This window comes from Arachis stenosperma, chromosome 1 (genome assembly GCF_014773155.1).
Source record: "Arachis stenosperma cultivar V10309 chromosome 1, arast.V10309.gnm1.PFL2, whole genome shotgun sequence".
In the NCBI taxonomy this organism is placed as follows: Eukaryota; Viridiplantae; Streptophyta; class Magnoliopsida; order Fabales; family Fabaceae; genus Arachis; species Arachis stenosperma.
Window position 1 is genome coordinate 55252776 of NC_080377.1, and position 18577 is coordinate 55271352.

Below are 18577 nucleotides of genomic sequence, written 5' to 3' on the forward strand. Positions count from 1 at the left end.
CCAAAAACAACTAAAAAGCAAAAAGCGAGAAAGTCAAGGCGCTAGCTAAAAGGTTGTTACCCAAAAACAACTAAAAAGCAAAAGCGAGAAAGTCAAGGCGCTAGCTAAAAAGTTGTTACCCAAAAAAACTAAAAAGCAAAAAGCGAGAAGTCAAAGCGCTAGCTAAAAAGTTGTTACCCAAAAACAACTAAAAAGCAAAAGCGAGAAGTCAAACGCTAGCTAAAAGTTGTTACCCGAGAACAACTAAAAAGCAAAAGCGGAACGAGACAATCGAAACAAGCATGGCATAATAAAGCTACAAGAGTAGCTAAAATAGCAGAACAGGTGTCCAAATGTTTGCAGAAAACATCCAAAAAACAAAAAGCCCACAGGTCGGGCAAAGGCACAAAAAGTACAAAAATTACAGAGGATCAAGGCCCTTTCCAGACTCCGCATCAACACCTGGCTGAAACATGGATATCGGGACTGCAGGAACAGCACCATCGCTTGGAACCTCCATACCAACTCTATCCTCGGCCAAAGGTGAAGTCGGGTTCACGACCGGAGCCTCGGGGTCGGACACCGGAGCCTTGGGGTCGGACATCGGAACCTCATCCTCAACAGGGGCAGGAACAATCTTCCCCTCCACAACCATGTTATCCGTACTGAACAAACTGAGATCCAATTCGGGAGCAAGAACCCGGACCTGATCCCTCAAATTCACAAACATAGCATCCATACCCTTGGCCACATTATCTTCCAGCTCATAAAAGTCATCCCGAGCAGATTGCAGCTTCTCCTTCGTCTCCACAAGCTCAGCATACAGCTTGGTATAGTTCTCCGTCGCCACCCTCGCCGTCTCCTCAGACGTCTTCGCCACCGCCACAGCCGCGGTAGCCCTAGTCTTCTCTTCCTCCAAAGACTCCTCCAGCTCGGCAATCCTAGCATCCTTCAGCTGACTAACCTTATCAAGCTCGGACCGGGCCTTCTCAAGTCGGGAGCTGGTCGCCCAAGGGGAGCTTTCTTAAACTCCCGAGCAATGGCGGCATGAAGGCTAGCCATCCGAACACAACTCCGCGCCATATACTGAAAGTGATGCTCCATGGACGCATCATCAGTAGAAATAAAAGTCTGAGGAAGAATGTGCTGCTCAACCCAACCGAGAGCATCGAAATCCTTGTCATTGAAACCAGCAGGCTCTCGGGAAGTCTTCTGTTTCTTGGGGGGAGGACCCGAGGTCGAGGTCGGGGAAAGCTGACCGGGTCCGGAGGTCGGAGGATCCTGAGTTATAGCTCGGAACTGAGGGACCGGAATGGTCTTCGACCGAGTCTGAACACCAATTGTAGTCTTCTGCGGAGAAGGTCGGGGAGAAGCTTCAGCCTCGATATTCCGAGATGCCGCAGATTTCTTCGCTCGACGGAGAAACTTCATAGAATCAGCCTGAGAAGACATCTCTGCAGAAACGAAACAAAGAGGTTATCAAACAGAAAGATCAAAACAAAGTCAAAATATGAAAATGAAATCTCAAAAGAGGTCGGGAACTACCTAACTCGGAACGGAGAAGGCTTGGATCTCCCAACATTTTCTTCGTATCCAAGTGAGGTGCCCGACCCCATAGACTGCTCAACACACCAACGAAAGCCTGTTCCACCTCATCTAGACTCTCGAAAGTGTACTTAACCGACACCACACTCTCTTGCCAACAAAGAGGAAACGAAGGCTCCCCACTCTCATCTAAGAAAAAAGGTCGGACATCTCCAACAGCCCGGACTTTGAAGTAATAGTTTTTGAAATCGTGAAACGACTCATCATACAAAGTGCAAAATTTCCTACCCTGGTTAGCCCTAAACGAAACCCAGGACACCTTCCCAGCACCCGACCCCGGCTTCGTCAGTACAAACAGATAAGAAAAAAGAGAAACAGAAGGGGAGACGCCTAAAATCTGACACAAAAGTTGGAAAAGCTTTAAAACGCCCAAGAGTTCGGATGGAGTTGTGTAGGGGCAAGGTTACAAGACCAAAGGACCTCGGATTCCAGGTCGGTGAAAGGAAGACGGACACCTAGCTTGGAGAAGAAACAATCATAAGCATAGAAGAAAAGTTTCTCGGAACTCTCTAACGGCGGAAAACATACCCTCTCCTCGGACTCCGGGGCTGCTAACTCGTAATCCCGCTCAGACTCCCTGTTCTCACAAATACTACACTCCCTACGGAACCTAATCAGATACTCAGAATCTACAACAGACGGGACCCTTAAAGGAGCAGGATCTACCCAACCTAGACCACTCGGAATCTTGGTCGACATTGCTTGAAACACCTTTCGAGACATAAAAAAATCTTGCCTACAAAGAAAGAATACAACAGCAAGACAAAAATCACACAAAGGCAGAAAAACCAAATTCAACAAAAACAAAAGAAAGCAAAGTTCTTTTACAAACAAGAAGGCAGCAACTCGAATAACAAAAATGGATCGGAGAAAAGAGTCCCCCCACACACACATACAAAGCAATAGCGGCGCCTCTTTTCGGGGCAACCCGGGCATAGAAGATATCAGAAAAAGAAGCGTACGAAGAATAAAAGCGAAAAAAGCAAACCTGGAAAAGAAGAAAGCGACGAGCTCCGACGAAAGGAAAACGGCGGCGCAGAAAAGAACTCTGAAAAAACGCACAAAAAATGGAAGACGAAGAACAGAGAGAAAGAAGAGAAGATGCTCGAAAAGAAGTGATGAATAAACAAAGAAAAATGAAGAAAGGGGCAAATAAATAAAGCCTCCACAGAGCGCCGCACGGAAATCGAGGAAGAAACGGTAACAAGCAATAAATGCTGAAACGACCGTTTTCAAATTTTGAAAAAACTACTATGCCCGAGCTCGACCTTCCGAAAAAAGACGAACTCGGGCAGGGGCACTGTTCATACCCTGACCGAGCTCTCCAAACTCGGTAAAGCTGATAGAAGGCCCGACCTCGACCCAAGGCCCACGTTCGAGGTCGGACCTCGGACAAACAGGCCAAAGAAAGGCCCATCAGAAGGAACTAAGCCCAAAACCTAAAGGCCGAAAGGGCCTGGGAAAGGCGGTTCCGCAAAGATAGAGATGAATCTCCCAAAAGATAAGATAAGATAAGAATATCTTATCCAGGGATGATCGCAGCCAACTACTATAAATACACTGGAGCACCCAGGTATAACTCATACTCTAATTCTACTAGATATCTGCTTGGACCCATGCTAACTTAAGCATCGGAGTGTCATTGCAGGTACAACCCCCCGCCGTTCAGCACAACCAGCTCGGGTCTCAGACCCACCACCTCGGGCCTTGCCGGAAGACCGAGCTGCACGTTTCAGGTAACCCTCGGAACAGAACCCTCACCGGAAGTGTTTGCACTCTAGTCGCTCGGTGTTTGGAGTTGATTCACTCAATTCTCCCCTAATCATGCTTTCCAAGATTTGTTTTTTTTCATCTAACAATCAACAATTATTCAATGCACGCATACAATTATCATGAGGTCTTTTCTTTAGGTTGTAATGGGGATAGGGTTAAGGTAGGGTCATATTTAGCTAGTGGACTAGGGTTTGAATCTTTGATTAACCTAGACTTTCCCACATAACCTATATAATGACCTAATACAATTAAGTACTAATCTAACTACCCATTCCTCACTTTTTCACATACTCATGCATTTTCTTTTCATTTCACAATACTTATGCATTGATTCTTATTGAGCTTCACTTTGGGGCATTTTGTCCCCTTTATTGCTCTTCTTTTTTTCTTTCTTTTTCTATATACATTTTTTTCTTTTCTTTTCTTTTTTTTCTTTTTCACTTTTATTTCTTTTTCTTTTCATTTTTTTCTTTTTCTTTCAAACTATACACAAGAACATCAATGCATAAGGTCTATACATTTAATCAATACATGAGTATGTACCAATTCCCCAATATAAAAATACAAAACACAAACACCCTTTTATCCCAACCAATGTCCCAAAGTTTTCCCACTCTTGGATGACACTGACACTCACTAGCCTAAGCCAATCAAAGATCCAAATAAAGGACATTCATTGTTTTCCGCTTTAAGGCTTGTAATGTGCTAAAATAAGAATAAGTGGGTTAAGCGTAGGCTCAAAGTTGGCTAACAAAGGAAGATAAAAGGTAAGGCCATTTGGGTAAGTGAACTAATGAAATGATGGCCTCAATCATATAAATGCATGAATACACAAAATAATGGACATAAAGAATCAAACAAATCAAAGATTACAATTATAGGAAGAGAATAATGCACACAAGAAGGAAAAATAAGTGGTTATAAGATGTAACCACATCATTAGGCTCAAATCTCACTTACTTGTGTTCTTAGCTCAAAAACCATGTTCCAAAATACATTCTTTCAAGCAAGTTCAACAAAAATTTTTCAAATTGGTAGGTTGCCCTAAAACGGTTTCTCAGAAAAGAATTCATCACTTTAACCAAGTAGTCCTAATAAGAAGGAAGTAGTAAAAATATGTATAAATTCTAACTAAAATGCAACCTATCATGCAAATGCAATTGGTGTTGAAGGAGAAAATTGTTACCCATGGAGATCGGTCGAACGACCTCCCCACACTTTAAGATTGCACCGTCCTCGGTGCAGGCAAAGGAGAGCAATGTGGACGGGTTGCTACAATTGATGAGCTCCATCAAAAAATTGTGCGGATGACTTGTTTGTTGCCCCATTTAAAGCTATTCATTTCTCTCTTCTTGGTGGCCAACCTAAAAGGGAAGGAAAGAAGAACGACAATTAGGCCTACAACAAAGATATCAAAACAAGTAGAACGTAGGCCGGGGCTAATGCCAAATAAGAGTAAGGTTTTCACTACATGTTAGCTACGCATGTAAGTGAGAAAACAATATAAGCTAATGGCATATTAACTAATACTTGATGCAAGAGTAAAATCAAAGCATGAAGAGCATATGGAACATCAAGTTCACATAAGAAGAAGTGGGTCATGAAAGACAATATGAGGTCATATCAATGCACAAAGACATAGCAGTTGATGAGCGGATAATTTATACGCTTTTTGGCATTGTTTTTAAGTAGTTTTTAGTAAGTTCAAGCTACTTTTAGGGATGTTTTCATTAGTTTTTATGTTAAATTCACATTTCTGGACTTTACTATGAGTTTGTGTGTTTTTCTATGATTTCAGGTAAATTCTGGCTGAAATTGAGGGACTTGAGCAAAACTCTGAAAAAGGCTGACAAAAGGACTGCTGATGCTGTTGGAATCTGACCTCCCTGCACTCAAAATGGATTTTCTGGAGCTACAGAACTCCAAATGGCGCTCTCTCAACGGCGTTGGAAAGTATACATCCAGAGCTTTCCAGCAATATATAATAGTCCATACTTTGTTCGGAAATTGACGACGTAACTTGGCGTTGAACGCCAAGTACATGCTGCTGTCTGGAGTTAAACGCCAGAAAAACGTCATGATCCGGAGTTGAACGCCCAAAACACGTCATAACTCGGAGTTCAACTCCAAGAGAAGCCTCAGCTCGTGGATTGATCAAGCTCAGCCCAAACATACACCAAGTGGGCCCCGGAAGTGAATTTATGCATCAATTACTTACTCATGTAAACCCTAGGAGCTAGTTTATTATAAATAGAACATTTAACTAATGTATTTGACATCTTGGGACGCATAGTTCTCAGATCATGGGGGCTGGCCATTCGGCCATGCCTGAACCTTTAACTTATGTATTTTCAACGGTGGAGTTTCTGCACACCATAGATTAAGGGTGTGGAGCTCTGCTGTACCTCAAGTACTAATGCAATTCTATTTTCTTTTATTCAATTCTATCTTATTCTTATTCCAAGATATTCATTCGTACCTAAGAACATGATGAATGTGATGATTATGTGACGCTCATCATCATTCTCACCTATGAACGCGCGTGATTGACAACCACTTACGTTCTACATGCAACAGAGCTTGAATGCGTATCTCTTAGATTCCCCAACAGAATCTTCGTGGTATAAGTTAGATAGATGGCGGCATTCATGAGGATCCGGAAAGTCTAAACCTTGTCTATGGTATTCCGAGTAGGATTCTGGGATTGAATGACTGTGATGAGCTTCAAACTCCTGAAGGCTGGGCGTGATGACAAGCGCAAAAGAATCAATGGATTCTATTCCAACCTGATTGAGAACCGACAGATGATTAGCCATGCGAGTGACAGCCGCAGAGGACCATTTTCACTGAGAGGATGGGATGTAGCCACTGACAACGGTGATGCCCTACATACAACTTGCCATGGAAAGGAGTAAGAAGAATTGAGTTGAAGCAGTAGGAGAGCAGGCGTCCTTGAGCCATACAATATCTCCATTCGCTTATCTGAAATTCCCACCAATGAATCTGCATAAGTATTCTATCCCTTTTATTATTTCATCTATTTTCTTATTTCTATTTTCGAACCCATAAACCAATTTAATCTGCCTAACTGAGATTTACAAGGTGACCATAGCTTGCTTCATACCAACAATCTCTGTGGGATCGACCCTTACTCGCGTAAGGTTTATTACTTGGACGACCCAGTACACTTGCTGGTTAGTTGAACGGAGTTGTGAAAACAACTGATGCCATAATAATGATTTCATACAAATACAAAGAATAGTGATCACAATTTCGTCCACCAGCAGTCATACAAGATGAAGCATTGATTTAAAAGTTTCATCACCCAACAATATCAAACAAGTCAAAAGGCACCAAAATAATGCAAGAATTTCTCAACAATTGAGTGTAAGAATCCAACACCATTATTGAAATGACACTTAGAAAAAAACTAAAAACATGCTATAAAAACAAAATGAAATTGGAAAGAGCAGAAGTATGCGAATGCAGTGAACAAAAGAAAATGGAAGATGAGAAAAAAAAACTCTTTTTTTTTTGTTTTTACCGACGCGTACGCGTCATGCGTGCTTACGCGTCGATGTGCATATTGGCCTAAGGACGTGTACGCGCCAGATGCGCGCACGCGTGCGTCGAGTTAGGCGAGAGGCATAATATTGGCCCAAAAGTGGCACAACTCTCGGGTAAAAGTACTGGGGGTGCGGATTGTGCAATCGACGCGCACGCGCACAGTGTGCGTGCGCGTGCATTGCGATTTTAAGGTCATGTGCGCGTACGCGCCAGGTGCGCGCACGCGTGCACAGACTTGTGCCTTAGGCCCCATGTTCGCACAGTGCAGGCCTAACTCTCGGGTTTTTGGCTGGGGTAGAATTTTTGCATCCACGCGTACGCGTACAGTGCGCTTCCGCGTGGATGGTCAAAAAATGCTCAGGTGCGCGTACGCGTCAAGTGCACGCATGCATGGATGGTGTTCTGTTTTTTCAAAATTTTTTTTTAAGTTTTTTTTTACACCAATCCAAGCCCTTTCAATACCAAAACACCCTAAAACCTTATTTATCATATTATACTTCTAACTAAACTTAACAAACCAATAAAAACATGAAATTAAACGAATTCTACCAATATTTACAAAGAAAGAAAATGAAAAGATGTTACCATGGTGGGGTGTCTCCCACCTAGCACTTTTATTTATTGTCCTTAAGTTGGACTTATGGGGAGCTCCTCTCAAGGTGGCTTGTGCTTGAATTCATCTTGGAACTCCCACCAATGCTTGGTTCTCCATTGTGCCCCAAGATTTCTCATAGATTGAGCCAAGTGTTGATGGAGTTCTTCACAAGCTTGGGGCTCCCAAAGTTGATCTTCTTTTTCTAATCCGGGATCCCACACTTTGTTTTCACACCCGTCTTGAGGTTGATCATCATTATTAGTCCATCCGGGTGGTGAACAAGAAGAATTCTCTATGAAGTGCCCAACAATCCTCCTAGACCCATCTATTTGAGCACTACTCCAACCTTTGTATTCAACTCTTGAAGTATCAACCAAAATGAGCCTTGATTTGCAACGCAAACCACAAAACATCTTTCACTTACGCTTCATCCCACAAAGCATCCTAAGTTGACCATCCGTTTCAAGCAAGTCATACTCAAGTGGGACAATAAAGCTAATAGAAATGAATTTTACCCATTCAAGTGAAGGATTAGATGACAACCTAGGCAAAGATGCTTCCAACGATCTTGACAAAGCATAACCAACCCTCGTTCTTCTATTTCTAGGGACTTCCACCTCTTCACAAGATCTTTTAATCTCAATCCTTTGTTCAATAATTTTATCTAAACCTTTTCCTTTACTCAAATCATAAAAGGGAGGGTGAGAAAAATTTACCTCCTCAACGCTTTCTAATGCACTAGGAAGAGGTTCTTCATGCTCAAAGAATTCATCACCACTAAGACTTGATGCTTATTCTTTATTGCCATGGGAACTCAATTCTTGCTCTATCCCATCCAAGTCTTCATATGGGATATGCCTTGGAAGGTGTGCACTTTCCTCCCTAGCATCACTTTCAATCATCTTGGAGGGGTTTTGTTCCCACGGAGGCTCCGCATCTCCTAAGTCTTCTACTACTTCTTCATTGTCTTCAACAATTAAAGCTTCCTCCAATTGTTCCAATACAAAGCAACTTCCCTCATTTCCCACCGGAGTTTCCAATCTCTCCTTCATGCTATGTTCTTCATGTGATTCTCCACATGTAGCCGTGGGAGTTCCTTGAGTGTTCAAGCATTGGGAGGCTAATTAATTTGTTACCGCATCCAAGGCGGCCATGAAATTTTGCACATCCCTTTTCATCTCTTCTTGCCCTTGAACAAGAACACCAAGGGTTTCATCCATTAGAGATTGGGGTGGTTGGAAGGATTCATCATTTTGGGGGAAGGGTTCATAGTAGGAAGGTGGTTCTTCTTGGTAGAGTTATGGTGGTTCAATGTTTTCCATTCTTTTCACTTGTTGCACAACACACTCCATGGTTGCTTGAAATTGATCCAATACTTCCTTGAGATGTTCCCTTGACTCTTGTTCCTCTTGGATAATATGATTAGGATCATGTGGCTCTTGGATCAATGGATATGAGTATTCTTCTATGCGAGGTTGTGGTGGAAAGTAGTATTCATCTTGTGGTTGAAAATTTTCATATATTGGAGGTGGTTCATCTTGGTAATAATATGGAGGGGGTGGCTCTTGAAAATGTTGATGTTGGGGTGGTGGTAGCTCTATGTGTGGTTCATATGGCTCATATGGTTGTTGGTAGGATGGATATGGATTAGGGTCATATGAAGGTGGTTGGTGAAAAGAAGCTTGTGAGTATGGTTGAGAGTTATGTTGAGGATATGGTTCATAGCCATATGGTGGTGGTTCTTGAAAGTCACAAGGTGATTCACCATAGCCATTGGATTGATATGCATCATAGAATGGCTCTTCTTCATAGTGCATTGGTGGAGGTTGTTGCCATGATGATTGATCATATGCATATGGTTCCTCCCACCTTTGATTGTCCCATTCTTGATGCACATCTTCATTATAGACCTCATTTCCTACAACATGTTGATAACCAAACTCATAGCCAAGGTGAGAATTCATGATAGCAAGAGGAAAATGAAAACAAAATCAAATAAGAAGCAAGAAAATTAAATCCTAAAACTAGTAAGAGCTAACAAAAGCAAACATATTCACACTATTCACATATATACAATAACCAATAACATAACACCATTGCAATTCCCCGGCAACAGCGCCATTTTGATGTTTGGATTTTTGACGGTATAGAATTTCACAAATGAATTCTCGTTGCAAGTATAGTTTCTAAACCAATCAATAATCCTTTCATACAAAAAGTTGTTTGTCACTAGTACAAACCCCTAAAATTTATAAACCGAAGTATTCAAACCTCGGGTCGTTCTCCCTAGGAATTACAATAAAGTGTCTTGTTATTGGTTAGAAATGTGTTTTGGGGTTTTGGATAAGAAGCATGAAAGTAAATGGCAATGAAAATAAACTAACAACTATAAAAGGCTCTTGGCAAGGTATGAAAATTAGAAGTCCTATCCTAGTTATCCTTCTCAATTGTGATGAGAATTGTTCATTGCTACCACTTAGTTAACCCTTACTAAATAAAGGAAAGTCAAGTGGATGAATTGACTTGAGCTACAAGTCCTAGCCAACTCCCAAGGAAAGACTAGCTTTTGTGCACTCCAAACCAATTAGCAATCTCTCCAATTACCAATCAACAAAGGAATTAGATAACTCAAGTGTCACTAATTACTCTCCCTAGGCCAAGAGGAACAAAATCTATACTATATCTAGAAGAGGCATTTCAACAAACACATAAAAGGCAATAAAAGTAAACAACATAAATTGCAAGAATTAAAGAGAGATCTAACTACAAAGGCAAGAGATCAACAATAGAAAAGCAATGAAGAACAATTATTATGAATTACCTCTTATTGAATTGAAAGAAAATGGAAGGAACAATAGTAGATCTACAACAAAGTATAAGAACAATATAAAGGAAATTACAACAAAGGAGCAGAAGAATGATGAATGTAACAACAAGGAATTGAGAAGTAGAAGTGGAAGAGAACATGAATTAAAACCTAGATCTAAGAACTAAACCTAATCATAATCCCAATTCTAGAGAGAAGTGAGAGCTTCTCTCTCTAGAAACTAACTTCTAACTACTAAACTATGCTAAACTAAACTAATGGTAACTAACATATGTTTCCCTCTTCATTCCTTGGGTTAAATAGCATTAGAAATGAGTTGGATTGGGCCCACAAGGCTTTAGAATTCGCTGGCCACGTTTTGCTTTAAGTGAACCAGGTGGAAGCAACGATGCGTGCACGTACTATGCGCGTGCGCGCCACCATACGTGTAGCAACTATGGCAAATGTTATATCGTTTCGAAGCCCCGGATGTTAGCTTTCCAACCCAACTGGAACCGCATCATTTGGACCTCTGTAGCTCAAGTTATGGTCATTTAAGTGCGAAGATGTCGGCTTGACAGCTTTCCGGTTCTTTCATTTCTTCATGAGTTCTCCAACTTTTCATGCTTCTTTCTTCATTCCCTTGATCCAATCTTTGCCTCCTAAACCTTAAATCACTTAACAAACATATCAAGGCATCTAATGGAATCAAGGAGAATTAGATTTAGCTATTTTAAGACCTAAAAAACATGTTTTCACTCTTAAGCACAATTAAAGGAGAAGTTATAAAACCATGCTATTTCATTGAATAAATGTGGATAAAAGGTCATAAAATCCCTTAAATGAAGCATAAGATAAAACCTACAAATGGGGTTTATCAGATGACCATAGCTTGCTTTATACCAATAATCTCCGTGGGATCGACCCTTACTCACGTAAGGTTTATTACTTAGACGACCCAGTGCACTTGCTGGTTAGTTGTTCGAAGTTATGAAGAATGTGAGTGAACCATAGTAGTGTGCACCAAGTTTTTGGCACCGTTACCGGGGATTGTTTTAGTTTGGACAACTGACGGTTCATCTTGTTGCTCAGATTAGGTAGTTTTCTTTTCAAAAAGTTTTCAAAAATCTTTCAAAATTTTTTTTATTTGTTTTCGTTTTTCTAAAAATAATTTTCGAAAATTCCAAAAAAAAAACCAATAAAATCATAAAAACCAAAAATATTTTGTGTTTCTTGTTTGAGTCTAGTGTCAATTTTTAAGTTTGGTGTCAATTGCATGCTTTTAAAAATTTATGCATTTTTCGAAAACTCATGCATGGTGTTCTTCATGATCTTCAAGATGTTCTTGGTAAGTCTTCTTGTTTGATCTTCATATTTTCTTGTTTTGTGTCTTTTGTTGTTTTTCATATGCATTTTTGCATTCATAGTGTCTAAACATGAAAAATTTCTAAGTTTGGTATCTTGCATGTTTTTCTTTTCTTGAAAATTTTTCAAAAATAAGACTTGATGTTCATCTTGATCTTCAAAGTGTTCTTGGTGTTCATCTTGACATTCATAGCGTTCTTGCATGCATAATGTGTTTTGATTCATAATTTTCATGTTCTGAGTCATTTTTGTGTTTTTCTCTCTCATCATTAAAAATTCAAAAATAAAAAATATCTTTTCCTTATTTTACTCAAAAATTCGAAATCTTTGGGTTGACTTAGTGAAAAATTTTTAAAATTAGTTATTTCTTGTTAGTCAAGTCAAGATTTCAATTTTAAAAATCTGATCTTTTCAAAATCTTTTTCAAAAATCAAATCTTTTTCATTTTTCTCTTATATTTTCGAAAATAATTGTAAAAATTGATTTTCAAAATGTTTTTCTTAATTTTATTTCATAATTTTCGAGAACTTTACTAACAATTAACGTGATTGATTCAAAAATTTGAAGTTTGTTACTTTCTTGTTAAGAAAGGTTCAATATTTAAATTCTAGAATCATATCTTTCAGTTTCTTGTTAGTCAAGTAATCAATTTTAATTTTAAAAATCAAATCTTTTCCAAAATATCTTTCTCAAATCATATCTTTTTCAAAATCAATTTCAAAATATTTTTCAACTAACTAATTGACTTTTTGTTTGTTTCTTATTTTTTTCAAAACCACCTAACCACTTATCTAACTCTAACTTTCGAAAATTCCTCACTTTTTTTTCAAAATTCTTTTTAATTAACTAATTTTTTAAATTTTTATTTTAATTTTATTTCGTCTCTTAATTTTCGAAAATCACTAACTTTTTTTTTCAAAAATAATTTTCGAAATTCTCCCCCCTCTCATCTTTTTCTATTTATTTAGTTAATTTCTAACACTTCTCTTCATCTAAAAATTCAAACTCTCTCTTCTCGTCTGTGTTTGAATTTTTCTCCTGCTTCTTCTATTCTTTTCTTCTTCTACTCACATAAAGGAATCTCTATACTGTGACATAGAGGATTCCTCTTCCTTTTCTGTTCTCTTCTTTTTCATATGAGCAGGAGCAAGGACAAGGACATTCTTGTCGAAGCAGATCTTGAACCTGAAAGGACTCTGAAGAAGAAGCTAAGAGAAGCTAAAGCACAACAATCCAGAGAAAACCTTACAGAGAATCTCGAAAATGAAGGAGACATGGCCGAACCCAATAACAATGGTGGAGGCACAAGGAGGATGCTTAGTGATTATACTACACCTACTTCCAACTTTTATGGAAGAAGTTTCTCAATCCCTGCCATTGGAGCAAACAATTTTGAGTTGAAGCCTCAATTAGTTATTCTGATGCAACAGAACTGCAAGTTCCATGGACTTCCATCAGAAGATCCCTATCAGTTCTTAACTGAATTCTTGTAGATATGTGATACTGTTAAGACTAATGGAGTAGATCCTGAAGTCTACAGGCTCATGCTTTTCCCTTTTGCTGTAAGAGACAGGGCTAGAACATGGTTGGACTCACAACCTAAAGATAGCCTGGACTCTTGGGATAAGCTGGTCACAGCCTTCTTGGCCAAGTTCTTTCCTCCTTAAAGCTGAGAAAGCTTAGAGTAGATGTTCAGACCTTCAAGCAAAAAGATGGTGAATCCCTCTATGAAGCTTAGGAAAGATACAAGCAGTTGACCAAAAAGTGTCCTTCTGACATGCTTTCAGAGTGGACCATTTTGGATATATTCTATGATGGTCTATCTGAGTTCTCTAAGATGTCACTGGACTATTTTGCAGGTGGATCCATTCACCTAAAGAAAACGCCTGCAGAAGCTCAAGAAATCATTGACATGGTTGCAAATAACCAATTCATGTACACCTCTGAAAGGAATCCTGTGAGTAATGGGACGCCTCAGAAGAGGAGAGTTCTTGAAATTGATGCTCTGAATGCCATATTGGCTCAGAACAAAATGTTGGCTCAGCAAGTCAACATGATTTCTCAGAGTCTGAATGGATGGCAAAATGCATCCAACAGTACTAAAGAGGCATCTTCTGAAGAAGAAGCTTATGATCCTGAGAACTCTGCAATGGCAGAGGTGAATTACATGGGTGAAGCCTATGGAAACACCTATAATCCCTTATAGAGGAATCATCCAAATTTTTCATGGAAGGATCAACAAAAGCCTCAACAAGCCTTTAATAATGGTAAAAGAAACAGGTTTAGCAATAGCAAGCCTTTTCCATCATCTTCTCAGTGACAGACAGAGAATTCTGAGCAGAGCCCCTCTAGCTTAGCAAACATAGTCTCTGATCTATCTAAGGCCACTTTAAGTTTCATTAGTGAAACAAGGTCCTCCATTAGAAATTTGGAGGCACAAGTGGGTCAGCTGAGTAAGAAAATCATTGAAACTCCTCATAGTACTCTCCCAAACAATACAGAAGAGAATCCGAAAAGAGAGTGCAAGGCCATTAATATAATCAATATGGCCGAATGCACAAGGGAGGAGAACGACATGAATCCCAGTGAGGAAGACCTCCTGGGACGTCCTCTGAACAAAAAGGAGTTCCAAACTGAGGAACCTAAGGAATCTGAGGCTCACCTAGAGACCATAGAGATTTCATTGAACCTCCTTTTACCATTCATGAGCTTTGAGAACTATTCTTCCTCTAAAGAGGATGAAGATGTAACTGAAGAGCAAGTTGCTCAATATCTAGGAGCCATCATGAAGCTGAATGCCAGGTTGTTTGGTAATGAGACTTGGGTAGATGAACCTCCCTTGCTCATTAGTGAACTAAATACATGGGTTCAGCAAACTCTACCTCAAAAGAAACAAGATCCTGGTAAATTCTTAATATCCTGTACCATAGGCACCATGACCTTTGAGAAGGCTCTATGTGACCTGGGGTCAGGTATAAATCTTATGCCACTCTCTGTAATGGAGAAACTGGGGATCTTTGAGGTACAAGCTACAAGAATCTCATTAGAGATGGTAGACAAATCAATAAAACAAGCTTATGGATTAGTAGAGGACATATTAGTAAAGGTTAAAGGCCTTTACATCCCTGCTGATTTTATAATCTTAGACACTGGGAAGGGTGAGAATGAATCTATCATTCTTGGAAGACCCTTCCTAGCCACAGTAGGAGCTGTGATTGATATTGACAGAGGAGAGTTAGTCCTTCAATTGAATGGGGACTACCTTATGTTTAAAGCTCAAGGATCTTCCTCTACAACCATGGAAAAGAGGCACGATAAGCTTCTCTCAATAAAGAGTCAAACAAAGCCCAGACAGTCAAACTCTAAGTTTGGTGTTGGGAGGCCACAACCAAACTCTAAGTTTGGTGTTGAACCCCCACATTCAAACTCTAAGTTTGGTGTTGGAAGGTCCCAACAATGCTCTTAACATCTGTGAAGCTCCATGAGAGCTCACTATCAAACTATTGACATTAAAGAAGCGCTTATTGGGAGGCAACCCAATTTTTATTTATCTATATTTCTCTTGTTCTTTTATGTTTTATTAGGTTTATCATCATGTGGAGTCACAAAACAATTGCAAAAATTAAAAACAGAATAAAAAAATAGCAGAAGAAAAAATGCACCCTGGAGGAAGAGCTTACTAGCGTTTAAACGCCAGTAAGGAGCATCTGGTTAGCATTCAACGCCATAACAGAGCATGAATCTGGCGTTGAACGCCAGAAACAAGCAGCAGTCTGGCGTTCAAATGCCAGGATTGCACCCTGGGGAAAGCTGGCATTAAACGCCAGCAACAAGCATCAGGCTGGCGTTAAACGCCAGAAACATGCTACATTTGGGCGTTTAACGCTAGAAACAAGCTTCATCCTGGCAACGCTAGGATTGCATGCAGAGGGCGTTCTACACGCCTAATTAGTGCAGGGATGATAAATCCTTGACACCTCAGGATCTGTGGACCCCACAGGATCACCTCAGGATCTGTGGACCCCATAGGATCCCCACCTACGTCAACTCACCATCTCTCTTCTTCACACTATCCAATAACACTCTTCCTCAAACACCCTTCACCAATCACCTCAATCTCTCTTCCTCATCAACTCTTCACCACTCACATCCATCTACTCTTCCCCATAAACCCCATCTACCTTCAAATTCAAAATCTCTTTCCCACCCAAACCCACCCTAAATGACCGAACCTACTATCCTCTCCCTCCACTATATAAACCCCTCCATCCTTCTTCATTTTCACACAATACAACCCTCTCTTCTCCCCTTTGGCCGAAACCCACACATTTCTCCCTCTCCTCGATATCTTCTTCTTCTTCTTCTATTCTTTTCTTTTCTTTGCTCGAGGGCGAGCAACATTCTAAGTTTGGTGTGGTAAAAGCATAGCTTTTTTGTTTTTCCATAACCATTGATGGCACCTAAGGCCGGAGAAACCTCTAGAAAGGGAAAAGGGAAGACAAAAGCTTCTACCTCTGAGTCATGGGAGATGGAGAGATTCATCTCTAAAGCCCATCAAGACCACTTCTATGAAGTTGTGGCCAAAAAGAAGGTGATCCCTGAGGTCCCTTTCATGCTCAAGAAAAATAAGTATCCGGAGATCCGACATGAGATCCAAAGAAGAGGTTGGGAAGTTCTTACCAACCCCATTCAACAAGTCAGAATATTAATGGTTCAAGAGTTCTATGCCAATGCATGGATCACTAGGAACCATGATCAAAGTATGAACCCGAATCCAAAGAATTATCTTACAATAGTTCGGGGGAAATGCTTAGATTTCAGTCTGGAAAATGTGAAGTTGGCATTCAACTTGCCTATGATGCAAGAAGACACACGCCCCTACACTAAAAGAGTCAACTTTGATCAAAGGTTAGACCAAGTCCTCATGGACATATGTGTGGAAGGAGCTCAATGAAAAAGAGACTCAAAAGGCAAGCTAGTTCAATTGAGAAGACTGGATTTTAAGCCTGTGGCTATAGGATGGTTGGAGTTCATTCAACGCTCCATCATCCCCACTAGCAACCGATCCGAAGTAACTGTGGATCGGGCCATCATGATTCATAGCATCATGATTGGAGAGTAAGTAGAAGTTCATGAAGTCATCTCTCTAGAACTCTTCAAAGTAGCCGAAAAGCCCTCCACCTTGGCAAGGCTAGCTTTTTCTCATCTCATTTACCATCTATGCTACTTAGCTGGAGTTATCATAGAAGGAGACATCCTCATTAAAGAGGACAAGCGCATCACTAAGAAGAGGATAGAGCAAACAAGAGAGCCTATTCATGGATCTCAAGAGACGCATGAGGAAGCTCATCATCAAGGAATCCCTGAGATGCCTCAAGGGATGCATTTTCCTCCAAACAACTATTGGGAAGAACTCAACACTTCTCTAGAAGGATTGAGTTATGACATGACCCAATTAAGGGTGGAACACCAAGAGCACTCCATCATTCTCAATGAAATTAGAGAAGATCAAAGAGGAGCAACAAAGGCAAGGAAGAGACATAGAGGAGCTCAAGAACACCACTGGTCCTTCAAGGAGAAGGCGCCACCATCACTAAGGTGGACTCATTCCTTAACTTCCTTGTTCTTATCTCTCTGTTTTTCGATTTTATGCTTTATGTTTGCCTATGTTTGTGTCTTTGTTACATGATCATTAGTGTCTAGTGTCTATGTCTTAAGGCTATGAATAATTCCATGAATCCTTCACCTTTCTTTAATGAAAAATATTTTTAATACAAAAGAACAAGAAGTACATGAGTTTCAACTTCATCCTTGAAATTAGTTTAATTATATTGATGTGGTGACAATACTTTTTGTTTTCTGAATGAATGCTTAAACAGTGCATATGTTTGATCTTGTTGTTTATGAATGTTAAAATTGTTGGCTCTTGAACGAATGATGAATAAGAGAAATGTTATTGATAATCTGAAAAATAAAAAAAATTGATTCTTGAAGCAAGAAAAAGCAGTGAAGAACAAAAGCTTGCGAAAAAAAAATGGCAAAAAAAATAAAAGAAAAAAGAAAAAGCAAGCAGAAAAAGCCAGTAGCCCTTAAAACCAAAAGGCAAGGGTAAAAAGGATCCAAGGCTTTGAGCATCAATGGATAGGAGGGCCCAAAGAAATAAAATCCAGGCCTAAGCGGCTAAATCAAGCTGTCCCTAACCATGTGCTTGTGGCATGAGGGTCCAAGTGAAAAGATTGAGACTGAGTGGTTAAAGTCGTGATCCAAAGCAAAAAGAGTGTGCTTAAGAGCTCTGGACACCTCTAACTGGGGACTTTAGCAAAGCTGAGTCACAATCTGAAAAGGTTCACCCAGTCATGTGTCTGTGGCATTTATGTATCCGGTGGTAATACAGGAAAACAAAGTGCTTAGGGCCACGGCCAAGACTCATAAAAGTAGCTGTGTTCAAGAATCAACATACTTAACTAGGAGAATCAATAACACTATCTGAACTCTGAGTTCCTATGGATGCCAATCATTCTAAACTTCAAAGGATAAAGTGAGATGCCAAAACTGTTCAGAAGCAAAAAGCTACAAGTCCCGCTCATCTAGTTAGAACTAATATTCATTGATGTTTTGAGATTTATAGTATATTCTCTTCTTTTTATCCTAATTGATTTTCAGGTACTTGGGGACAAGCAACAATTTAAGTTTGGTGTTGTGATGAGCGGATAATTTATACGCTTTTTGGCATTGTTTTTAGGTAGTTTCTAGTAGGATCTAGCTACTTTTAGGGATGTTTTTATTAGTTTTTATGCAAAATTCACATTTCTGGACTTTACTATGAGTTTGTGTGTTTTTCTGTGATTTCAGGTATTTTCTAGCTGAAATTGAAGGACCTGAGCAAA

The 18577-nt window shown here is 39.9% G+C and overlaps 1 non-coding gene across 1 annotated transcript; it reads right to left on the minus strand.

The window, feature by feature from the left end:
- Positions 1–13365: 13365 nt before the first annotated feature.
- Positions 13366–13473, minus strand: LOC130949700 (small nucleolar RNA R71). The gene has a single exon (XR_009073444.1). It is a non-coding gene; the product is annotated as a small nucleolar RNA R71 (small nucleolar RNA).
- Positions 13474–18577: the final 5104 nt, after the last annotated feature.